This window comes from Polypterus senegalus, chromosome 13 (assembly GCF_016835505.1).
Source record: "Polypterus senegalus isolate Bchr_013 chromosome 13, ASM1683550v1, whole genome shotgun sequence".
NCBI classification, from domain to species: domain Eukaryota; kingdom Metazoa; phylum Chordata; class Cladistia; order Polypteriformes; family Polypteridae; genus Polypterus; species Polypterus senegalus.
This window is the reverse complement of record NC_053166.1, coordinates 217938-244569: the sequence shown is the minus strand read 5'-3', so window position 1 is coordinate 244569 and position 26632 is coordinate 217938. Positions and strand designations below refer to the sequence as shown.

General features: G+C 43.4%; 1 protein-coding gene and 1 long non-coding RNA gene across 2 annotated transcripts in view; one reads left to right on the top strand and one right to left on the bottom strand.

Moving 5' to 3' along the window:
• Window positions 1-26632, top strand: part of LOC120542143 — a 165585-nt gene that overhangs the window by 62173 nt on the left and 76780 nt on the right. The window lies entirely within an intron of this gene.
• Window positions 12414-25772, bottom strand: LOC120542144. Its single transcript, XR_005636159.1, has 2 exons — window positions 25458-25772; window positions 12414-15656 (listed from the first exon to the last, which is right to left on the bottom strand). It is a non-coding gene; the product is annotated as an uncharacterized LOC120542144 (long non-coding RNA).

Below are 26632 nucleotides of genomic sequence, written 5' to 3'. Positions count from 1 at the left end.
TTGAATTGATTAATCACGTAAGTAATTAATTTATTAATTTGATTGGTTGGTGGTATGATTTTTCCTCTGTGTCTGTATTTTTTTTTTTTTATATTTCTACTGCTGCATGCCTCTGAAATTGCCCTTGAGATTAATAAAGTTTATTTAATCTAAAATGCCCACTAAATAGCTAAATTAGATGTGGGAGCATGCCAACGTTTTCCTGTCCATTTCAACCATGTGCCCACCTTGTGCCAGGCAAAACCCAAATTAAACTTAAAACATGTGACTTTTCATGAATCTGTGACAACAGTGCCCTTTAAACATCACAGTCCCATTCATTAGATATGGGAGTGGGACAGATTTGCCAGTTTTTTTTTTTAGTTTTTTTTTGGCCAAGGTACCCACATTGGGCCAGGCAAAACTCCACAACAATTTAATAAAGACATTTTTGATGCTCTAAAGACTCTGACAATTGAGGTGACCCAATGACATTTAACCGTTGGCCGTGCTCTTTAAATATCACAGTACATCCAGTTCATTGGATATGACAATGTGCCAACTTTGCCAGCCCTAACAACAACAACAACAACATTTATTTCTATAGCACATTTTCATACAAACAGTAGCTCAAAGTGCTTTACATAATAATGAATAGAAAAATAAAAGACACAATAAGAAAATAAAATAAATCAACATTAATTAACATAGAATAAGAGTAAGGTCCAATGGCCAGGGGGGACAGAAAAAAGAAAAAAAAAAAAAACTCCAGACGGCTGGAGAAAAATAAAATCTTTAGGGATTCCAGACCACGAGACCACCGGCCCAGTCCCCTCTGGGCATTCTACCTAACATAAATGAAACAGTCCTCTTTGGATTTAGGGTTCTCACGGAAGGGCTTGATGATGATGATGGTCACGTAGACTTCTGCCTTTTAATCCATCCATCATTGTTGGAGCATCCCTAAGGTACCTGCGTTGGGCTGGGTGAAACTCAACTCTTATTTGTCAGAGGTATCTGTTTTTCTATTAACATGGAATGACTAATTGGTTTGCATAAGGTATGTAAATAGGTAGCCGACTGGAAGCAGATAAGTAGCAAGATGAAAATAGAGCTGCGAATAAGTAACCAACTTCAGCCGTGTGTGTGTGTGTGATACGTGGTTCATTGGCAGACTCCGCGCTTCCTGCACCAGCCCACCTGCAGCTCCGAGGCAGGACCCTCTGTTTTCTGATCGGAGGGCGCTCGACCAGAGGGTTCTCGATGTTCAGTCTGTTGGCCCCTCTGTCCCAACCCATTTCTTCTCTAAATCAGACTCCTACTTTAAATGAGAAAGCCTTTATTTTCCAGTGTCAAATGTTTTTTGCAATTATCAGGAATTAACAAACTGGTTATGCCATACTTTTAATGAAAGAAGCAGAAATGTATATACAGTGTCCTTCCATAATGTCCTGGACAAAGATCAGGAAGGAAACTCCTTTTTTTTAAAAGGAAACCACACGGTCCACACTGAAGTGGAGGATACAACCTTTAGTGGTGCAGAGTCCAGTTTGCGCACTGTGTTACCCCAACAATTAATCGTCTAACTGTCTACCGATGCAGTCTGTTCACCGGACACTCGTTTCTCAACAGGAGTTTTGTCAAATCGTGGAATCCCTGTCAGCATCTCTTCGTCATTCCTTATTTTCCACTCTGGGCTACTTGGAATGCCTCATTTCTCATCTGCCAGCTTTGCTCTGTCCTTTCATGCGGCTTCCCTCTCTCGCTGGACCCACAACTGGCGTCTCCTTGTGGAGCCGTCTCTTCCTCCCTGGAAATATGTGTTGCCGTCCTTGTGCCTCACGTCATGCCAGCCATGTACCCCCGTCTGCCAGCGAGCCCCTATGCTCTGTGCGATTGTCTTGGCAGCGTTCTCAGTGGAGCGTCCCTCTCCCTGCCTTCTCCTGCCCAGAAGTTTAAATCTCCTTCAGTTCCTGCCCTTGTCAGTCCTGGACTATCACTTTAAACAATGGCACATCTGAATTTCCTGGGTTTAACAAATATTGTAAACACAAGTTAACAAAATGTATTGTTAGCAACTATCAATGAGTACACATATCCATCCATCCATCCATCCATCCATTATCCACCCCTGTAAATATCCTAATTACAGGGTCATGGGGGTCTGCTGGAGCCAATCCCTGCCAACACAGGGCGCAAGGAAGGAAACAAACCCCGGGCAGGGCGCACACCCACACACCAAGCACACACTAATACACTTTATTTATTTATACAAGGCACCTTTCTGAGAACTCGAGGACACCTAACAAACCATAAATAAATCAATAAAAGACACAATTCTAAACAACTAAAAACATCAGAAAATATAAAAATTGAAACCACTGTAATCATAAAGTAAAAGCCGTTTTAAACAGATGCGCTTTAAGTTTACATTTGAAGGATGAATATGATTTGATATTTCTAAGCTCGGTAGGTAATGAATTCCAGAACGGCTGAATGCTCCGCTCCCCATGGTGGTTAGACGGGCGAGAGGGACGGTCAGGTGGATGGAGGAAGAGGAGGATCTAAGGTAACGGGAAGGCATGGCAACGTGAAGAAGGTCGGACAGATATGGAGCGGCGAGGTTATGAATGGCCTTAAATGTTAACAGCAGAATCTTAACATCAATTTGAACTTCATCAGGAGCCAATGAAGCTGCTGCCAGACCGGAGTAATACGGTGACTAGATGGGGTTCGAGTAATGAGGCGAGCTGCAGAATTCTGGACCAGCTGAAGAGATTTATTAACAAGACCAAAGAGGAGCGAATTGCAATAGTCCAGAGACGAGAAGTAAAGACTGTGAGCAAGGATGGCAGAGTTATGAGGACTGAGGGAGGGGCGGGTGTGATTTAACATTACGCAGGTGGAAGTAAGCAGACCGGGTGATGTTATTAATGTGAGATTGGAAAGATCGAGTTCTGTCGAGGATGACACCCAGACTCTTGACCTGAGGTGAAGGGGAAACACGGGGAGAACATACAAACTCCACGCAGGGAGGACCCGGGAAGCGTGGTCTCCTAACATGAGACAGCAGTGCTACCACTGCGCCACCGTGCCGCCCGAGTACACATATGCCGACTAGAAACCAAAATTCTCAGAGTAAGGTAAATACAAACATTTTCCAAGGAAGGAGCAGTTCTTGTGTATTGTTTGTATATTTGACCAGTTAAAACCTCAAATCGGTGATTCTTGCGCAAGACAGCAGATACGGATATCCTGTAAAAAACCATGGCAATAATCAGTAATGGGATTGCCCTTATCATCCCAGTCCAAACAATGGGTGCCTATTGCCTCTTCATCTCCTGTGTTTTAAATGTAATATTTACGTGTTCATTTGCCTAAAAGAGGAATGGAACCACCCAGTGTACAAACAAATGTCCCCCTCTTGACATAACGGTCTTATGGGGCTACCTTCTGCCATTAAGTTGTGGGCCCATAAAGAAGTGACTTTTAGTTAATGATTGACCTTATAAAACTTCTAAATGTAATGCTGGGTATAATCTGGCAATAGTCAAAGGAATGATAGCAATGAGGAAAAGCTTTGTTCTTTGGAATTGACATGTCTGGGCTTTAATCCATCAGTCTACTTGAGAACTGAATTCAAATGAACACTCCATGACCTTGGGGAAGTCATTTAACTGATCTCTCCGTACAGTGCGGCTTTATGCTAACAAAGAACTTGGTTTAAAAAATCCTGAGTTACTTCATTCCAAACAATCAATCCATCAGATTAGGTGGTGGCTTTGAGTGTAACCCCAGTGTGTGTTTGACGCCTCCATTCACTCCTACAAGTATGCCAAGCTAAAATTACACATAAGCCTCAATCATCAGGACCAAACCTTCAATGTCAGAAAGGGCAGAAACGTCCCTTCAAATGAAGCAAACCTCGTGGTCCTCCGTTTCTTCGACTTTATCAGATTGGTGCTCCGTCTGAAATACGTTAACTGCCACTGACTTGAATGAAAGAAGTTTCCTTTTGATTGGATCAACGTACCTGCAGTGACTCAGCTTACGAACCGCACTGCCAGAGAGGCACATAACACAGCTTCAAGCTGGGGGTCTGCCAAGCGGAACAACTGCTTGATCTTGTGTCCTTTAAAATGTCAAGATTACGTGACTAGAAACCACAGGGGCTGACAATTTACGCGAGTCTCTTCGGATGGAAAATGAGGCGTAGTTAGAGAGCACTTCTCCGCTGCTAACATTTTTTGGCTTGGATTGGCTTACAGAGTTGGAGAAAAAGTGAGCGCAGATGATATTACATCTGACTCCAAATGAACAGTGGAAGTGTCAGCATGAGTGAACGTACAGGATCTCACAAAAGTCAGTACACCCCTCACATTTTTGTAAATATTTTATTCTATCATTTCATGGGACGCCACTGACGATGTGACACTTTGACACAGTGTAATGTAGTCCGTGTACAGCTTGTATCACCGTGTCAATTTGCTGTCCCCTCAAAATAACTCAACACACAGCCATTAATGTCTAACCGCTGGCAACTAAGTACACCCCTAAGTGACAAATGTCCAAATTGTGCCCAAAGTGCCAATATTTTATGTGGCCACCATTATTTTCCAGCACTGCCTTAACTCCCTTGGGCATGGAGTTCACACGAGCTTCACAGGTTGCCCCTGGAATCCTCTTCCACTCCTCCATGACGACACTACGGAGCTGGTGGATGCTAGTGTCCTTGTGCTCCTCCACCTGCCCCACAGATGCTCAATAAGGTTTAGGTCTGGAGACATGCTTGGCCAGTCCAGCACCTTTACCCTCAGTGGTCGTCTTGGAGGTGTGTTTGGGGTCGTTATCATGTTGGAGTACCGCCCTGCGGCCCAGTTCCTGAAGGGAGGAGATCACGCTCTGCTTCAGTATGTCACAGTACATGTTGGCATTCATGGTTCCCTCAATGAACTGTAGCTCCCCAGTGTCGGCAGCCCCACACCATGACACTCCCATCACCATGCTTGACTGTAGGCAAGACACTTGTCTTTGTACTCCTCAACTGGTTGCCACCACACACGCTTGACACCATCTGAACCCAATAAGTTGATCTTGGTCTCATCAGACCACAGGACGTGGTTCCAGTAATCCATGTCCTCAGTCTGCTTGTCTTCAGCAAACTGTTTGCGGACTTTCTTGTGCACCATCTTTAGAAGAGGCTTCCTTCTGGGACGACAGCCATGCAGACCAATTTGATGCCGTGTGTGACGGGTGTATGGTCTGAGCGCTGACAGGCTGACCTCTACAGCAATCCTGGCAGCACTCATACGTCTATTTTCAAAAGACAACCTCTGGATATGACAATAAGCCCGTGGCACTCAACTTCTTTGGTCGACCGTGGCGAGGCCTGTTCTGAGTGGAACCTGTCCTGTTAAACCTGTCACTGTATGGTCTTGGCCACTGTGCTGCAGCTCAGTTTCAGGGTGTTGGCCATCTTCTTATAGCCTCGGCCATCTTTATGCTGAGTAACAATGCTTTTTTTTTCAAATCCTCAGTGAGTTCTTTGCCATGAGGTGCCATGTTGAACTTCCAGCGACCAGTGTGAGAGTGAGAACACCAAATTTAACACACCTGAGACCTTGTAACATGGACGAGTCACATGACGCCGGGGAGGGAAAATGGCTAGTTGGGCACAATTTGGACATTTTTCACTTAGGGGTGGACTCACTTTTGTTGCCAGTGGTTTAGACATTAATGGCTGTGTGTCGAGTTACTTTGAGGGGACAGCAAATTGACACTGTTATACAAGCTGTACACGGACTACTTCACATGGTACCAAAGTGTCACATCGTCAGTGTTGTCCCATGAAATGATAGAATAAAATATTTACAAAAATCTGAGGGGTGTATTTACTTTTGTGAGATACTGTACATAGATAGATAGATAGATAGATAGATAGATAGATATGAAAGGCACTATATAATAGATAGCTAGATAGATATGAAAGGCACTATATAATAGATAGATAGATAGATAGATAGATAGATATGAAAGGCACTATATAATAGATAGATAGATAGATAGATAGATAGATAGATATGAAAGGCACTATATAATAGATAGATAGATAGATAGATATGAAAGGCACTATATAATAGATAGATAGGCAGATAGACAGATAGATAGATAGATAGATAGATAGATAGATAGATAGATAGATAGATAGACAGATAGATATGAAAGGCACTATATAATAGATAGATAGATAGATAGATAGATAGATAGATAGATAGATAGATAGATAGATAGATAGATAGATAGATGAACTTTTATTGTCATTGTCACTTTTACAAAGGAACAACGAAATTGAAGGTGCAGTCGACTCAGTGTGAGGCATAAGAGTTAAAAAGACTAGAAGAGAGAGAATAACTGAATAGTAATAAAAGTACTTTATAAAATATACAAATTGCACTTGTTGACTTAAGGTCTATATTGCACATTGGGAGAGAATGATATGGAGCAGTTTTATTCTGAGTTCAGGGCCATGATTGCTTTTGGATAAAAGCTGTTTTTAAGGTGGTTTCTCCTGGTTTTCATTGCTCTGTATCTCTTGCCCGATGGCAAAAGCTGGAAGAGGCAATGACTGGAATGTCATGAATCCTGTGAAATGCAGTGCATGAGGCCATGGAAGAGCGGGGTGGTGTTGGAGAGCAGCCATGAAAAAAAACAACTGTGGAATGACCCTTAAGGAAAATTTCCCTTGCCTTTCATCACCTAAAATATCGAACGATAAACAATAGCTTTTACTGTGAATGTTCCTTGTTTGACAAAATAAGTGCGCCCCAGGGTGCGGTGTAGAGAACTAATCCCCGGGATACCCGTGTACCGTATATGCTCCAATAGAGGCCTCCGGTGTTTAATAGAGACCGGCTGCTATTAGAGAGCGGCCATTATTAACAAAAACCTTCAGAACGCAATATTTTCTCGTGCGTGTCGGTACAGGTAGGTACACAAAAATATGGGCTAATATTACAAACAGCTTTATTTGAATTTCACATGCTGCATAAGACTGTTCAAGATAAATGGTATTGTCTTTCTGTACCTTTCGCTACTATTCGCCATCCGAATCTGCAATGACGGCTTCATTCGTCTTCCTCTTCTTGTATCTTCTTCCTCTTCAGGTTTGTCTGTATTGAGCACGAAAATGAAGCAGTTTTAGAAACCGGTATATCCGTATTTCTTATATATGCAACAATGTATTACACACGTCTATAAAGATACAGACGCTTACAATGTACGCTAGTAGGCAAATATCAAAGACCCGGCTACTGTTAGAGACCAGCTACTATTTGGGCTTGTCCCCTCTGAAGCACACTGGTGACAATAAGAGGCTCGGCGTTTATTGGAGCATATACGGTACTTGTTCAGAGAATCCAATTTCAATTTTAGGAATGCCGAGACTTCTCATTTCTGATATCCCATTCTGCTTCAAGTCTCTATAGTATGTAAAGGAAAGATTTTGAATTTCTTCATGAGATGTGCCATCGGTTTTGGTTTGTTAGTCTTTTGGGTGACACAAAGTCACCCATCACAGCTGGAGAAGAGATTCTGAACTCTTATGTCACGAGCTAATTAACGGCCGATCACGTTCAGGTGATTTGTACTTACAGCCGAGGGTCATAAGAAAACAAGTGGGTATGAATGTTCTAGAAATCGACAAAACCTGCTGCAGTAACAAATCTTTCATTATTGTTTCACAGGGTCCCATGTCCTTTCCGAGTCTTGGGGGGCTAACGCTTGTTTTCATTGGCGCTGCTCCATGTGGCTAATTCTTCTGCATTAGGCCTGCACTGCCTTCCTTACACTAGTGTTTCTCAACATTTCTGATGACACCCCCCACTTTCAACTCACCCCCTTCAATTCGTGTAAAACTCCATGAGGGACTGAAACCCCTTGACTAGTGAAAGGCCGCATGAGGGACCCCCTCCTTTTCTTTGACTGGCATAATACCCCACAGGGGTTCCGAAGCCCCCCAGCCCTGTTCACCTAAAGTGGGTGCACGAAGGGGGAGAAGAATTTTTCCTCTGTTCCGGTACTGGCTCTCGATGTCCCGGTCACAATTTCACCATTGTGTCCACAGACACACCATGTTAACATAAAAGTGAGTGAGAAAAGCTGTATAGCCGACCCGAACAAAATGATCGCAAAAAGTGTGGATAATTAGTGACTTTTCTCTAAGCCAGGAGTCTCCAGCCCTTTTTCCCCTGAGAGCTACTTTTACTTTTATTCTCATTGCTTATTTCAACCCAAACAAACTGAATACGCTTGTTGTGCCAGAACATTTACAGAATGTTGGTGTCCACAACTCACATTTTGCATTAAAACATCACAAAAAATATTGAGTTCACCTGCGAGTGCATTTTGTACGTCTGTATGCATTTTCTCGTGTATCTCACACTATTGAACGAAAACATGAATGCTGTCAAAACAGAACAATGCAATTCCAAATCCACCGATATGACGTCTTCATTTGTCATTGTGTCACATGTCACTGTGTCACTTCATTCACAGGTCCAGTTGCATGTGTGATGTGTTTTTTTTTTAGTTAGTCACATGACTGGCACTGAGGTGTCTGGTGGAGTGTAGCCCCCTTAGGTTCACCCTTATGGACTCATTTCAATGTTCGTCTGTCCGTCCTGTGCTGAACTTTGATTTCATGACATTCACGTCAGACTCACAGAGGTGTGGAGACCCAAACAGAGCAGACATTTTCAGAGCTGCTTGGTGAAGATTCTTATAGTCATCAGGCTCTACTAAGCTCCAGAAATGCTGTTGAGACTTTAACTGCACATTATTTTGAAGGTTTACTAATATATAATCTATAAAGTCCAATGTCTCTCTGTCTGTCTGTCCGCTTTTCACGACAGAACTACTTAACAGGGGCGGCACGGTGGCGCAGTGGTAGCGCTGCTGCCTCGCAGTTAGGAGACCCGGGTTCGCTTCCCGGAGCCTCCCTGCGTGGAGTTTGCATGTTCTCCCCGTGTCTGCTTGGGTTTCCTCCCACAGTCCAAAGACATGCAGGTTAGGTGCATTGGCGATCCTAAATTGTCCCGTATGTGTGTGTCTTGCAGTGGGCTGGCGCCCGATCCGGGATTTGTTCCTGCCTTGTGCCCTGTGTTAGCTGGGATTGGCTCCAGCAGACCTCCATGACCCTGTGTTAGGATATAGTGGGTTGGACAATGACTGACTGACTGACTACTTAATGGATTTAAATCGTGTTTTTCTTCTATAATATGCTTGAACATTCTGGTTGATTTAGTGACTTCTCTCATTTCGCTGTGTATGTGAGTTCGCTTGCGGTACTGATTTATTTACATGAATCTGAGAAACATGCAGCGGGCCGAGGCTTTCCTCACTCACTCGCCAGCTTTGGGGCGTCTTCCTTAACTCCACTTAGCTAGTGAACAAGAGAACAATTGAATTCAACTTTGTATGATATTTAAAATATACAGTATATATTTCTCTTCTCTTCTCCCCACACGCAGCCCCTACGGCAATTCTCGAGTCCTATTCGTCCTCTTCCAAACCCTTCCCCACTTTGCCTGCGCCTTCCCATACACCCCCACACCGCTTTTCTCGAGTCCTATTCCTCCTTTGGACTACCGCGTTCCCCGCTCCTCTCTCATGACTCCATTTGTGTAACGTCACTGCCCGATATCTAGCCTGGCCGCGTGACCTCTCACTTCGGCCCTGTCTGTGCCTGGGAGTCTTTTCCGTAGCCTGCTACAGGAAGGTACTCTCTCGACCATTGGCATTGGTTTCACTCCTTGCTATTTTCGTTATACTGTGACGGTTGTTTCCTAAGCCTTTGATATAAAATGAACGACAGTATCTTCTCTGTCGACGGGTTTTTGTACAACGTCATCTCTATTCCGGGATCCGGCAACTGCCTGTTTCTATCAGTGGGTTATTTCTTGACGAAAACGGTTGACCGAAGGCAATGCACTCTCACTACGACATAGGGCAGAAGATTTCGTTGCATCACATTGGGACAGATTTGGAGACGTTCTTCCTGTTATTCTTTCCAACGCAAGTCGAGTTATCACAAGTCACGATTACTATCAATACATGGCAACAACTGGGGCCTCACGTGTAACGCCGTGCGTAGAACTCGCACTATAACATGGCGTAAGCACAAAAGCCGAAATGTGTTTACGCACAGAAAAATCCAGATGCAGGAATCTGTGCGTACTCCAACTTCCACGTTCTTCCGCTCCATAAATCCCGATCAGTGTGAAAACTAATGCTCGTGAATGCGCATTATGTAATGCCCCAAATCCTCCCAGAATTACGCCTCTTTGAATATGCAAATCAATATAAATCGCCCTTAAGCGCAGCCTTCTGTGAAACGACAATGGGAAAAGCACGGGGAAAATATAAGAATTTCAGCGAATACCAAGTGGAGGCAAATGAAAAACATACAATTTGTTCAAATAAACCGTGGAATAAACAACAAAATGAAGTTGATCGAGTGACATAGCGTGTTGGAGAAACTTGAAAGCTCACATTCACAAATCGCACAGTGCCGGAAATAAAAAAGAAGTCACATATCAAAGTCGCCGTGAAAAGCCGAGTTGTAGCCCACTGTCTGAGTGTCATATGAAAGATTATTAGGGTACAGAGAAAAACGGCACACGGTGAGGAAAAAGCACGAAATGTCAACTTCAATCTCGACATTTCCACTTTAATCACGTAGTTTATTTTGTCATTAAAGTAGAACATCATAAACTTCATCTTAAAATCGTTTAATTAACTAGTTTCTCAAATCACATCGTAATTAAAGTAGCACGTTAAATGTTTTGATTTGTATTTGATCTTCTATGTGCTCTATGTGTGTGAATCACTACTTGCTTCTTAAACTGGCTCTCTTCCTCCAACTGGACACAGAGTCCATGACATTCGTGATATTACAGCTCTCTGAATAACTAAAATACTGAGATGTATACGTGATGTCATTTTCATGATGATAGGAGTTAAAGCACGTTATTAAACATGAGTTTCACTTGATGAAATAATTTATTGCAGCAGTACTCAGGGGCGGCTCTAGGCTTGTGGTGGCACTGGGCAGAGGAAGAATCGGTGGCTCCTTCGCCCGCCCGTCAGTAAGGTAGCTTATCACGGTGCTGTCCCTGAAGCTGAAAAACACCCCCACAGCATGATGCTGCCACCGCCATGCTTCACTGTGGGGACTGTATTGGACAAGTGATGAGCAGTGCCTGGTTGTCTCCACACATACCGCTTAGAATTAAGGCCAAAAAGTTCTATCTTGGAGTTTGCTACAAGACACCTGAAGAACTCTGAGATGGTGAGAAATAAAATTCTCTGGTCTGATGAGACCAAGATAGAACTTTCTAAGTGGTATGTGTGGAGACAACCAGGCACGGCTCATCACTTGTGTTTTTCAGCTGCAGGGACAGGACGACTGGTTGCAATCGAGGGAAAGATGAATGCGGCCAAATACAGGGATATCCTGGACAAAAACCTTCTCCAGAGTGCTAAGGACCTCAGACTGGCCGAAGGTTTACCTTCCAAAAGACAATGACCCTAAGCACACAGCTAAAATAACGAAGGAGTGGCTTCACAACAACTCTGTGACTGTTCTTGAATGGCCCAGCCAGAGCCCTGACTTAAACCCAATGGAGCATCTCTGGAGAGACCTAAAAATGGCCGTCCACCAACGTTTACCATCCAACCTGACAGAACTGGAGAGGATCTGCAAGGAGGAATGGCAGAGGATCCCCAAATCCAGGTGTGAAAAACTTGTTGCATCTTTCCCAAGAAGACTCCTGGCTGTATGAGCTCAAAAGGGGGCTTCTACTAAATACTGAGCAAAGGGTCTGAATACTTAGGACCAGGTGATATTTCAGTTTTTCTTTTTTAATAAATCTGCAACAATTTCAAAAATTCTTTTTTTTTGTCTGTCAATATGGGGTGCTGTGTGTACATTAATGAGGGAAAAAATTAATTTAAATGATTTTAGCAAATGGCTGCAATATAACAAAGAGTGAAAAACTGAAGGGGGTCTGAATACTTTCCGTACCCACTGCATTGTTTGGTCAAACAGAAAAACATTTGCAACAATCAAAATTTGTCTTGTTCAGCCGCGAGTCTTCTTCAGACCGTCCCAAGATGGCGTCAGAGCCAGCTATGATGTCAGCAAGCCGGAAGGGGTGGGGTCAATGCCGCAGTGATGTCAGAGACAGAGGAGATGTCAATCATCTTTTCTGCATGTGTTAGAATAGAAACAGCCTTAGACAATAGCGCCTCCCTCTGGCTCAGAGCGTAACAGTAAATTACATTAAATGAGCACTGAGGTTGTCTCCTGGACGCACATGTACACTACACTACCTGTGTTTATCTAAAGCATAATATGAAATTAAGAAGCCTTTTCAAAAACCGCATGTGTATTTTTATTAAACAAGTTATTTTTATAGTAGCGCCCGAATTTCATAACCATAACCTAAAATGAGTTGCTGTTTTGTTAAGAAAAAAATAATAGCCCGTAGTTAGAGTTAGGGTTAGAAAATCAAAAGAAATAAGTCATTGTAATTAGAAAAGAAATAATCAAAAGTAATTTTTAAAATACAGAATTAATGACTGCAGACTTTTTCTTTTTTGTTGTAACCTAATTCAGAGGCGGCCTTAGGGGTGTGTGAGGCCTGACCAACCCTACGAGTGGCCGCTTACGTCAAACGCTGTTACCGGTATGTGTGGACTGTATAAACTTGCACGTGAATTTAATAAAAATAATGTTAACATACACAGAATTTACTCATTGCAGTGTTCAGCTAAATTTTTGCAAGATAACGCATGGACCTTATCAAAATATTACGATATAATCTATTAAAAAAGTGCAATTCATAATTCTTGACAATACCAGGTCAGTGAGAATGTGACATGCTGAAGTCAGCTGGGCTTCTTCTAGAAAAAGACCCAAATTGCAAGTATACTCTGAGTCTCGATATGCAGGATGTCATCGTCATAAGTCACCTTGATGTCATGTCAGCCGGTTATCATGTTTTTGTGCATTAATGTTTATGGCCTAGAAATAAAATTTGAGTTTCAGTGTTTCGAAAGGAAGTATGAAATTAACGTAGAGGTATCATCATGAAATCTCTTACTGGTTTCCAGGTTCAGAGACGAAAATCCATTTTTCTTGCCTTCCGATTGGAAAAGCTGTTGATGACATCTTTGTTGTCTAATCTGAATGCAGTGTCTTTTTCTATAGATAGGAGATGCCAACCCAGCGACTAATGGGCTAAACCTATTTTAGGAAAGGGTTATACTGGTGACCCTTTTCGGGCGATGAAGGTGGACTATGGAATGTTTTCAAAGACGAGAAAAGCGAGAAAAAAGGTCAGCGCACTCCGCCACCCCCTGGTCTGGCATGGAATTACTCTCATTTAGACTCTGCAGCTGCCTCCCCTGCGGACGTGTGTGGCAACATCTAATATTCTCACATACACAGCTCACACATTGCACAAGTCTCAGCATATGCAAAAAATACGTTTTTTTTTTTAAATATTGCACAAGTTAAGCTAATAAGTATATAGTAATGATGAATATGATATTTCACAATTACGTCTATAAGGCGTGTGATTTCAGTACAGAATTTAGTGTAGCAATAGTGCAGCCATCACTTTGGGGTAGAAACTGTGCATCAGCCATGTGGTCCGTGGACTAATGGATCTCTATTACTTCCCTGAGGGGAGAAGTTCAAACACTGTGATGGGCTGGTGCCCTGTCCGGGGTTTGTTTCCTGCCTTGTGCCCAGTGTTGGCTGGGATTGGCTCCAGCAAACCTCCGTGACCCTGTAGTTAGGATATAGAAGGTTGGGTAATGGATGGATGGATGGATGGAGAAGTTCAAACAGTTTGTCTGCTGGCTGATACAAGTCCTTTCAATGCTGGATGTCTTCCGCAGACATCAAGAGGTGTAGATGATTTCCAAAGTAGGCAAACTTGTAGGTAGGTGATTTTCTCTTCTGTTTTTATGATTCTCTGCAGAGCCTGTTTGTTCGCTGCTGATCTGTTGTTGTATCACACAAGTATCCCATGAATCAGGACCCTCTCAATGGAGTAAAGGTAGAAAGACACCAGAAGCTTTAGTGACAGTTCAACCTTCCTGAGATTCTCCGGAAGTAAATTCGCTGTTGTGTTTTTATCAACCAGTGAGTTTGTGTTTATTGTCCATGTGAGATCTTCTGAGATGGAGGTACCCAAGAACCTAAAACTTGAGACTCTCTCCACTCTGTCACTGTTTATATACAGTGGCTGTGGTCCTCTTGCTTCTTCCTAAAGTCAATAATCAGTGTTATGTATCAAGTTATTCTCTATGCACCAGTCTATCTTGTCTTTGCAGCTCCTCCATGTAGGCAGACTCGGCTCCATCAGTGATCAGCCCTACTGTTGTTGTATTGTCTGCCAATTTGATAATGACATTGGTGTTGTGGGCTGGTATGCAGACATATGTATACAGAGAGTAAAGGAAAGGGCTCAACACACAACCTTGTGGGGCTCAAATGCTGAATGACAAGGTGGGAGCAGTGGTGGGAGGGCCCATCCTGACTGACTGTGACCGGTTTGTTATAAATTCCAGCATCCACAGGTAGATGTTATGCTAGAGGCCTAGGCTGGACATCTTAGAAAACAGTCTGCTGGTTATGATGGTATTAAAAGCAGAACTGTGATCCAAAAACATCAGCCGTGCATATGTCACTCGCTGTTCCTGGTGGAACAGTACAGTGTGGAGGACAGCAAAAATGGTGTCGTCTGTTGACCTTTTGGATCTGTATGTGTATTGGTGAGGGTCTAGAGTAAGTGGGAGAGCAGCCTTGATGTACTTGAGGACCAGTGTTTCCAGACACTTCATGATTACCGGGGTTAATGCTACTGGCCGTGTAATCATTGAGGCTGGTTACTGCAGTCGGCTTTGGAACTGGTACTATGATAGATGTCTTCAGGCTGGTAGGAACAGTGCACTGTGATAGTGATCAATTGAAGATAATTGTAAATACCTCCCCAGCACAGTCTCTGAGAACCCATCCTGGGACACCACCTGTGTCGGTTGCTTTCGTAATTTGATATTCCGGAATGTGCATCTAACATCAGCAGGCTGTATAGTGAGTACCTGGCTCTTGGTATCTGGAGCTGGAATGGCGGTCATGACGGTACTTGTTAAGCTGCAATGCCAGAGAGGAACTGCTGCTGCTGGTAGCTTTGTTGGTATTACTATTTTGTTTAGTGATGTGCATGGTGGGAGTCTGAGTCTGGTAGACTGCTTTGTCATCTCTAATGCCCCTCTTCAGCTTCGACCTTACAATGCTGTACTGCTGTTCATCACCAGAGTGGAAAACCTTATTGCGAGCTTTTAGCAGGAGTCGTTTATCTCTTGTCATCCATGGCTTATTGCTGGAGGAAGCACGGATTTGTTCTGTTATAGTGACATTGTCTATGCAGCTCTTTATATAACACGGTACATTAGAGGTGTGTATATATCAATATTGTCATCTTCAGATACAGTCCTGTCAGTGCTGCTGAAGCAGTCCTGGTGTTGCTCAGAAGCTCCCTCCGGCCACACCTGTATGTTTCTCTCAGTTGGTTTGACCGTGTTGATAAGTGGTCTGTATACTGGAGCTAAAAAAAGAGAAAAAAGAGAGATGTGGTCAGACTGGCCCAGATGTGGGAGCGGTCATGCTTTACACCCATACTTGAGGTTACTGTACACATATTCAAGTGTGTTTCTTCCTCTCATGGGGCACTGGACATGTAGAATTTAAATTTGCCTGGTTAAAGTCACCTGCTATTACAGACACGCTGTCTAGGTGGGCATTCTGTTGTTGCTAATGGCAGTTAGCCGAAAGCCCAAGGCAAATGTAGTGTTAGCATTTGGAGGTACTGTATGTTCAGTATACAGCGGTGACTATAATAACTTATCTTGGCAAACAGAATTGATGACATTTTAGTGACACATAGTCGAAGTCCAGAGAGCATAGATAGATAGATAGATAGATAGATAGATAGATAGATAGATAGATAGATAGATAGATAGATAGATAGATAGATAGATAGATAGATAGATAGATAGATAGATAGATAGATAGATAGATAGATACTTATTCCCATACTCCAGCAGCAGCATACTGATAAAGAACAATATTAAATTAAAGAGTGATAACAATGCAGGTATAACAGACAATAACTTTGTATAATGTTAACGTTTACCCCCCCCGAGTCGCATAGTGTGGGGTCTCCTCAGTCTGTCAGTGGAGCAGGACGGTGACAGCAGTTTGTCCCTGAAGCTGCTCCTCTGTCTGGAGATGATCCTGTTCAGTGGATGCAGTGGATTCTCCATGATTGACAGGAGTCTGCTTAGTGCCCGTTGCTCTGCCACGGATGTCAAACTGTCCAGCTCCATGCCTACAATAAAGCCTGCCTTCCTCACCAGTTTGTCCAGGCGTGAGGCGTCCCTCTTCTTTATGCTGCCTCCCCAGCACACCACTGCGTAGAAGAGGACGCTCACCAAAACCATCTGATAGAACATCTGCAGCATCTTATTGCAGATGTTGAAGGACGCCAGCCTTCTAAGGAAGTATAGTCGGGTCTGTCCTCTCTTGTACAGATCATCAGTATTGGCAGTCCAGTCCAATTTATCATCCAGCTGCACTCCCAGGTATTTGTAGGTCTGCACCCTCTGCACAGTCACCTCTGATGATCATGGGGTCCATGAGGGGCCTGGTCCTCCTAAACTCCACCACCAGCTCCTTGGTTTTGCTGGTGTTCAGTTGTTTGAGTCCCACCATTTAACAAAGTCCTTGATTAGGTTCCTATACTCCTCCTCCTGCCCACTCCTGATGCAGCCCACGATCACAGTATTGTCTGTGAACTTTTGCACGTGGCAGGACTGGAAGTCCGATGTATGTTGGCTGAACAGGACCAGAGAAAGTCCAGTCCCCTGTGGCGCTCCTGTGCTGCTGACCACAATGTCAGAGCTGCAGTTCCCGAGACGCACATACTGAGGTCTGTCTGTAAGATCGTGCGTATCCGTGATCTTAGCATTTGTTAAACCAGTTATTGTTTGTGCATACACACAGTTCCCCCCTTTCTGCACTTACTGAAGTCTCTAGTTCTGCGGCTCGGTGTGCTACGCAGCCCGCCAGTTTAATAGCCTCATCTGGAACCGTCAGGTTGAGTCACGTCTCCGTAATGACCATAATGTAGCAGTCCGAGATGTCCTTCTGCATGGAGATGGTAATTTCCAGCTCCTCTGTTTTATATGGGAGCGATTTTGAGGTGGAGATGAAGAGACATGGCAGTGGAGGTTTATGCAGGTTGACTGGTAGTCTAGCACGTTGACCGGCCTGGCAGTCGTGTTTTTGCTTCCTCATTCTATGCTGCCTCCATTGCCTTCTGGCTGTAATCCATGGAGACTCCAGCAGTCTGACTATAGCTCTATTGGGATGTTGTGATCCGGGTGCTCCTTGTCAAAAACACATCTGCTATGCGCAGAGCCAATTCGTATCAATTTGTGTCGGCTGTATTTGATGTACACCTGTGCATATGTGACTCACGGTTATAAATAAACTAACAAAATGCTAATTAAAGAGCGTCGTTTTGTGGAGTGTTGAGCTGCTGCATATGCATATGCCACCGCCATTGTTCTGCATAGCAGAGAGTGATGGAGTAAGGAACCTTATTAGAATTTGCTGATTTAAGAGTGGTGTCCAGTGGGGGTCCATGCTAAGGCCGCTGCTATTTTTAATACATATAAATGATGTGGATTGGAATATAAATAACAAGCTGGTTAGGTTTGTAGATTATACCTTCTCAGAGGATTAGCAGATAATTGAGAATCCATTGAATCATCACAGAGGAACTTGGACAGCAGACAGGCTTGGGCAGACTTGTGGACAATAAAACGTAATGTCAGCAAATGTGAAGTATTACACGTAGAAAGTAAAAATGTGAGATTTGAATACACAATGGGCGGTCGGAAAATCGAGAGTACACCTTATGAGAAGGATTTAGGAGTCATAGTGAACTCGACACTATCGACCGCCAGACAGTGTTCAGAGACCATTAAGAAGGCTCACAGAATGTCAGGTTATATAGCGCCTTGATGTGTGAAGTTCAAGTCCCAGGAGGTTCTGCTCAAGATTTATTACACACTGGTGATGCCTCATCTGGAGTACTGTGTGCAGTTTGGGTCTCCAGGCTACAAAAAGGACATAGCAGCACTAGAGAAGGTCCAGAGAAGAACAACAAAGGCCGAGTCCAGGACTACAGGGGATGAGTTATGAGGAAAGATTAAAAGAGCTGAGCCTTTACAGTTTCAGCAAAAGAAGATTAAGAGATGACATGATTGAAGTGTTTAAAATGATGAAGGGAAGTAGTCCTGTGGATCGAGATGGTGACTTTAAAATGAGTTCATCAACAACACGGGGACACAGCTGGAAACGGGTTAAGAGTAAATTATGCACAAACATTAAGAAGTTTTCCTTCACACAAAGACCCATAAATGTTTGGAATATGAGACAAAATAGTGTGGTGGACAGTAGGACTTCTACAGACTTTCAGAACTGGACTTGATGTTTCATTACAAGAATTAAGTGGCCAGGACTGGCAAATTTTGTTAGGCGGAGTGGCTTCTTCTCGTCCAGGTTATTTTAAGGTTCTGATCTTATCTGCAACTTTATGGCAAATACCAATGTGAGGACTAAAATACCCATCAGCCATTGCTCTGCTCCAGATGGCGTCATCAGCTCTTATAATATTTAAATACCGAATGCAGAACATCATCAAAGGTAGCTACGTGTTTTTTGTACTCAATCACAGTTTCCATCCATCCATCCATTATCCAACCCGCTATATCCCAACTACAGGGTCACGGGGGTCTGCTGGAGCCAATCCCAGCCAACACAGGGCGCTAAGGCAGGAAACAAACCCCGGGCAGGGCGCCAGCCCACCACAGCAACCACAGTTTCATTAGGTGTATTTCCATGTGCTTCAATAACCCGATTATTCACAGAAATCTGATTTCTAAAATGCCATGTAAACCCTTATTCCGGTTACAGAAATCAGGTTATGGGCCTCTGAGGAGCCTGATTAACAGAGGTGGGTTTCTCCACGAGTTAACCTTTGCACTCTTGTCAGCCCACGCCTGTATTTGCTTTGCTCACACGTCCAGCAGCCACGAGTAGAGGCGTCCACAAAGTCCATTAGTAACTTTTTTTTTTTTTTTTTGATTGGTAGACATTTATTTAAACCCATTGCGGTAGTATGAATTTTCAGCTTTGATGTTAATGGAGATTCGAGATTCTAAGCAGTTTTTAGCTTGAAATGCGTGAACTTTAAAATCAACTTTGTAACTTAATTTTAATATGAAGTTCTGCTGCGACCTCCATCACACCAACACATGCAAGGAGTGTATGGAGGAAGTTCAACAGTAAACAACTCAAGTGAACTAATAATACACTATCGGTCAAACGTTTTAGCACAAAGACCCATAAATGTTTGAAACATGAGACAAAATAGTGTGGTGGACAGTAGGACTTCTAGAGACTTTCAGAACTGGACTTGATGTTTCATTACAGAATACCTCGGCGTTTCTAGTTTTTCTTTAAATTTAATCGGATGAAATGCAATGAATGACCTAAAATGGTGAAAAGGGAAGTGTGATGGTGTGGGTCCTGCTCCTTGCTCCCTCTTCTCTTTTGGGAGCTGCTCGAACCCAACACCGTCGATTAATGTAACCAAATGAGCTGGCAAATGAGGACACCACGTGAAGCAATGGGAAGGGTGCAAAAGTGCAAAAACAGTGTCCACGGTGCAGTGCTAAAAGTTCCAGAAATTGATAATCCATAAAAACATGTGAACTGGGTTTGCTTCCTGGGTCCTCCCTGCGTGGAGTTTGCATGTTCTCCCCGTGTCTGCGTGGGTTTCCTCCCACAGTCCAAAGACATGCAGGTTAGGTGGATTTGCGATCCGAAATTGTCCCTAGTGTGGGCTTGGGGTGTGTGTGTGTGCTCGCCCTGTCTGAGGTTTGTTTCCTGCCTTGCACCCTGTGTTGGCTGGGATTGGCTCATATGTAGTTAGGATATAGTAGGTTGGATAATGGATGGATAAAAACATGTGAAAACAGTAGAGGTTAAAAGCAATAAATAAATCCTTTAAAACGAGGTTAAAAACCATAGCAGGAAGTCATCCTTTTATAAAAAAAAAAAAAAACCCGGTGCCTTCTCCCTTTTAACTGGCGGCTGCGCTACTTCTCCCATATAGACCAACAAGGGAGTCGCCCTATCCGCAGGTGTAGCCCACCTTCCTCTGGTCCAGTTACATTCTGTCCCCTGACTATGTACAGCTCCCTTGCCGGACTGAGACTCGGATTCCCCTGCAACCAGAGCACTCACACTAGGGCTCTCCCTCCCAAGCCTACTCGACCTCAGCTGCATTCTGCGGACAGCCGTCCATAATCCTGGTCACTCCTGCTCCTCCGAAATGCTCAGCGGGAGTGACCCAATCCATCCGCCCCGAGTGTCGGCCCAAACACTCTACCAGGGCTCTCATCCCAGCTGCCAGCCTTCTCTCACCAGCGCTCTCCTTCTCTCTTGTTCGCTCGCTCGCTCGCTCACGCACAGGCTTTTACGGCCTCCTGCCTTCTTCTCTCCATAACCTCTGTCATTATTTCTTCCCTCTTTCTTTCTTTCTTTCTTTTTTCTCTCTAGCACTTGCACTTTTCCCTTTTAAAATTGGGATGTGGCATAGGTGCTACAATTAGCAGATCCCGGCATCAATTATGGCCACGGGCGACACCGCACCTGTACTGTGATACAATATGTGAGCAAACGCCCTTACCACTTCGCGCCTGGGAACCGTTCCCGGCACGCTACAATGCCCCTCCTTAAAGTTGCGAGTGCGGCGATTATTTATTTAAAATGGCACTCAGCCACGGACCTCACTTTACCACAGGAAACAGTAAACTGCCAGAGGCTTACATTTAAAGTTGAGGCTAGCAAAAACCGAAAACAGGGAAATTTCACAATATTACACATATGGGCCTTCTTCAGGGAACAACTAATAAGTTACAACGTACAGATGTTCTGCAACAATTCAAGTAAACATAGCCTTGCAAACAATTTGCACTGGTGTCCTAACTTCTGTCGATTACTTAAAAACCCTTCTGTGTGCCTTAAAGAGTAAGTGCAGAGTTGGAACAGACACCCTGTGAAGTACCACTTGGACAAATGACACTGTAGAAAGGCAAGAAAATGGCAATAAACAAATGAAATGAGGCAGAGTGTTATTACCGTTACAAGTATAGGCCTTTCGTTTAGAGAAACAACAAATAAGAAAAATCAAAGTGTCAGCGAGTCCAGAGGTGTCCTACGCAATCCAAAGGCAACTGGAAGAAACTCTGATAGGACATCAGCAGCCAATCAGGAGGCAAGTTTCTGAATGTCCCCAGCCGGTGTGGTCAGATAGATAGATAGATAGATAGATAGATAGATAGATAGATAGATAGATAGATAAAAGGCACTATATAAGAGATAGATAGATAGATAGATAGATAGATAGATAGATAGATAGATAGATAGATAGATAGATAGATAGATAGATAGATAGATAGATAGATAGATAGATAGATAGATAGATAGATATATATAATAGATAAGGCACTATATAATAGATAGATAGATAGATAGATAGATAGATAGATAGATATGAAAGGCACTATATAATAGATAGATAGATAGATAGATAGATAGATAGATAGATAGATAGATAGATAGATAGATAGATAGAAAGGCACTAGATAGATAGATAGATAGATAGATAGATAGATACTGTTGGCTGTTATATCAGCAAAAGGTGCAGGCTACTTTAATGAATCAAATATTTCAGTACAATTTCATACAGATAATATAATGATATAATGATTCCTTGACTTATTTTTTTTTTATTTGCCATTGTTTATGTCTTCTGTTCTTTAATTTCATGAAACATTAAGGCATTAAACAGCATGCATTTCCATAAAAACTGGAAAAACTGAGGTGTTCTAAAACTTTTGACCGGTAATGTATTAGAAAGAAAGAAAGAAAGAAAAAATACAGATATTGTACCAGTATACAGAAAAGTACTTAGTTATGTAGAACATTTGATACAACTGATAGCACTACACCAGAGAGGTGGCACAGTAGAAGTGCAGTTAGGACACAAATGAAATGAGACGGAGTGTTATTACCCTTACAAGTGTAGGCCTTTCATTTCAAGAAACTGCAAATAAAAAACATCAAAGTGTCAGCGAGTCCAGAGGCGTCCTACGCAATCCAAAGGCAACTGGAAGAAACTCTGATAGGAGGAGATCTGGCAGAGTCAAAGTCACAAAGCGGGGCTTCAATGTGCCGCCCTCCAACATATCTGAATATTTTACTCTATTTAAATTGAAAATTAAAAGGACGTATAGAGAAAAATGAAGATTCATTTGGCTAGATTTATTCATATACAGAGAAACAGCAATACTTGTTCACATATAATTATTTATAAGCATCAACTAGACCAGAATATAGTATAGACGCCCTGATAAACCGTGTTCTGATTATTAGTTTAATATAATTAAACTGCGACAAGCAGAACCAGTGTAGTGTACAAGTGGTAGGTGGGGATGAGCAGGAACGCATTCGGATTGATAACGAAATGAAATTATAAATTGTATATTAGCTGTTTATCTTCCTAGAATTTCTTATCGGTGTAATGTTAATGTTTACTTTTGTTATTGCCTCATAAATTCCAACTGCTGTTCCTGATGCTGTCACAGAAGGACGGTCTGAAAAATATTTTTGAAGCATTTGTGGATAAAAATCTGAGAATTTTACTTCTTTCATTCATGAGTGATATGTGTCCGAACCCTGCTGCTTACACACAAATTTTACTGAGCCTTTTGGCCAGTAATGCCACCTCTAAAAATGTGCTGCCCGGGGCAGACCGCGCCCGCCGCCGACCCTAGCTACGCCACTGTGTTCTAAACCATTTTGACCGGTAGTGTATTAGAAAGAAAAAAACAATACAAATGGGCGGCACGGTGGCGCAGTGGTGGCGCTGCTGCCTCGCAGTTGGGAGATCCGGGTTCGCTGCCCAGGTGCTCCCTGCGTGGGTTTGCATGTTCTCCACAGTCCAAAGACATGCAGGTGAGGTGCATTGGCGATTCTAAATTGCCTCTGGTGTGTGGGTTGGCACCCGGCCCGGGATTGGTTCCTGCCTTGCGCCCTGTGTTGGCTTGGATTGGCCCCTGTGTTCGGGTTGGAAAATGGATGTATGGATGAAAACAATACAAATTTTGTACCAGTATACAGAAAAGTACTTAGTTATGTAGAACGTTTGATACAACTGATAGCACTACACCAGAGAGGTGGCACAGTAGAAGTGCAGTTAGGAGACCCAAATTCGTGTCCTGGGGCATCCCTGTGTGGAGTCTGCAAGTTCTCCCTGTGTCTGTGTGGGTTTCCTCCTGGTGCTCTGCTTTTCATGCAACTGTTTAAAGAAGGTGAGGTGAGTTGGTGTTGCTAAATTAGCCTTAGTGGGTGTTTGATGTGTGGCATGGTGCCCAGGATTTGTTCCTGCCTTGTGGCCAATGCTAGCTGGGATAGGCTCCAGCACCCCACCCTGGTCTGGATTAAGTGGTTTGGAAAATGACACGACAGAAACCTGGCAGGACCTAATCAATAACATTTTAGAATAAGCTTTAAGGTTTCTTTATTTAGTCAGGTTTACACAAGAAAACATGAAATTTGCCTTCTCAGTTGCATCTAATAACGGACAGAATGAAATAAAACAAATAGAAACAAGAAAGGTTAAGGCAGTTAGATAATACATATTTACACCAAAAAAAAAAAAAGTTACAGGATATATCAAAACCTTAATCATTATCTCCGAATAAGCTTTTAAAGCACTGAGGAAGCAGATTCTCAAACCACCCCCACCCCCCTTTTTTTATCTTTTCCATTTGTCTTCATTCACTTATTAATTCATCTGTTTACTTATTTTTACTAGCTTTAAGTTTTACTCTGCTGGCTTAGTTCTCTTTCTCAGGGGTGGGGGTTGATTTGTTTTTGATCTTATTTTTGTAAAAATTGATTTATTTGTATGACATGTTGTGTGATTGGTGGCACGGTGGCACAGTGGGTAGCGCTGCTGCCTTGCAGTTAGGAGACCTGGGTTCGCTTCCCGGGTCCTCCCTGCGTGGAGTTTGCATGTTCTCTGCGTGGGTTTCCTCCCAGGTTAGGTGCATCGGCGGTCCTAAATTGTCTGCGGTGTGTGTGCCCTGCGGTGGGCTGGCGTCCTGCCTTGCACCCTGTGTTGGCTGAGATTGGCTCCAGCAGATCCTCGTGACCCTGTGTTAGGATATGACTGACTGGCTGGCTAAACAACTCACAGCTGTTAATAACATGTGGCAACTTCTTTTATATCAGTGGCATCTGGAATTACCAGTATTTATCAAAATGGTTATCTGCCTCCATGGTGGGTTGGCACCCTGCCTGGGGTTTGTTTCCTGCCTTGTACCCTGTGTTGGCTGGGATTGGCTCCAGCAGACCCCCGTGACCCTGTAGTTAGGCTATAGCAGGTTGGATAATGGATGGATGGAAACTGTGGTTGAGTAAAAAAAACTCGTAGCTGCCTTTGATGATGTTCTGCATTCGTTATTTAAATATTATAAGAGCTGATGACATCATCTGCAGCAGTGCAATGGCTGATGGGTATTTCAGTCCTCACATTGGTATTTGCCATAAAGTTGCAGATAAGATCAGAACATTAAACTATTCTGGACGAGAGGAAGCCACTCCGCCCAACAAAATGTGCCAGTCCTATGGTTGTTGTGTGATTTCAATAAAATAAAAGAAAAAGAAAATGACACAACTATAATTTATAACGTGGACTTCCCTGGGTGAAGCCGGGTAACCCAGCTAATGTTATAAGAATTTTTACAAGTTTTAGTTTTGATTCTTTAAGTTTTGGCACTGTTTATGAATTCTTTTGTTATTAACAAAACAGCAATGTATAAAAATAACTGCTCTATTTGTTTAATTAAGGGGTCACAAGAACTTAATAGCGAATTGGATTCATTGATGAGGGGCTAAACGTTACTACGATAAGTTTAGGGTTAGCACAGACCGCCTGTCTTTTCATTTTCCCGAATTTCACGAGCACTTCGGAGTTTACTTATTTATTTCTGATTCTTCTTCATAACGGGGCTCGAGCGGTTTCGCGTACAAGTGCCTTGTTTCGAATGTTTTTCACGATTCTCCCTGCCTTTAAAGGTTATAAAAGTAAGCACCACCGCCCCTTGCTTACATGGAATCACGCCAATTTGTCCGAAAAAAAACCCCCAAAACAATAATAATAATAATAAAAAAAAAAATACCGGACCCCGAAGGATTGCCGTACCTTCCACCCCTGACAGAAAGAAAGAAAGGTTCAGTTATCCCCTCACGAATTCCGAGAAGTTATGGGATCAAATAAATCCCGCTGTCCAGGTGAAATCGGACTTCATACGCACTGCGGGCCCACTAAAGCGAGCGGCTGGTCGCCTAACAATTACGTGACAGCCTACCACTAAAAGCAGAACAAAAAAAAAAAGAGAGAGAGACAGAGAGGGAGAGGAGGAGGAGGAAAAGGAGGAGGAGGTAGAAAGAAAGAGCGAGCGAGCGATTGAGCGGGTGTGAGCTCGGTGCCTTGCTGCGTAAGTCTCGGCTTCTCCTATTCAGACGCCGCCCAAATGTTTGTAGTTCGTTTATCGTTACCCACCGCAAGGGAGAGCTGATGACTTCAAGTTCACACTTAACGGAAAGAAGGGAGGGCGACGAAGAGTAGACATCTTGTGGGCACCAAGTGGCAGGCTGCTGGGTTATCGCTACTGGCCGTCCCTTTCTGGACAAGCGAAGGGCGCCTCTGGCTGGCCGAGACGTCTATGAAGGCAGCGGATGTTGTCCTCTGTGTAACGGTGTGGGGTGGCCACCCCTGCGCTGCCAAGTGACCTGGGTAAGAAGGGGAGGGGGAGAGGGACCGCTTCTTACGTGTGCGAGGGGGGTCTTTACACGGAACTTTGTCGCTGACTTTTAAGAGTCTCAATAAGTGCACGCAAGCAGCCCGAGCATTTCGAAACCCTTACTCGCTTCGCTTTTATAAATGTCTGCCTTCAACGAGGTGGGTGCGGCGGCTGCGGCCCCGCATGAGTTCCGTGTGTCTTTACGAGTGTCGATTTAGTTTGTGCTTTCCTGTCAGTCGGTCGGCAGCTAATAAAATGGGTGAAAAAATAACGGTGCATTTGATAAGAGTCGCGGCGTGGCGGGCAGTCCGGTGGCTCGTGCACTTTCGGTTTGTTTTTAGCGCTAACGGAAAAGCAAAGCAAAAAAAAAAAAGTCGCAGACACAGAATTAGTTTTAAAAAAACAAAGGAGCGGAGATGAACTCCGAGAGCACACCTGCGCACAAAACCAAACTTTAAGGCGACATTTTAAAACGCGATTTAACGACAGGACGAAATGCACGTCTACGGCTAAGCTCTACCGATCTCTTGTTAAACACTGCAGGGGAAATCACACCAAACAAAGTGGTGAAGTC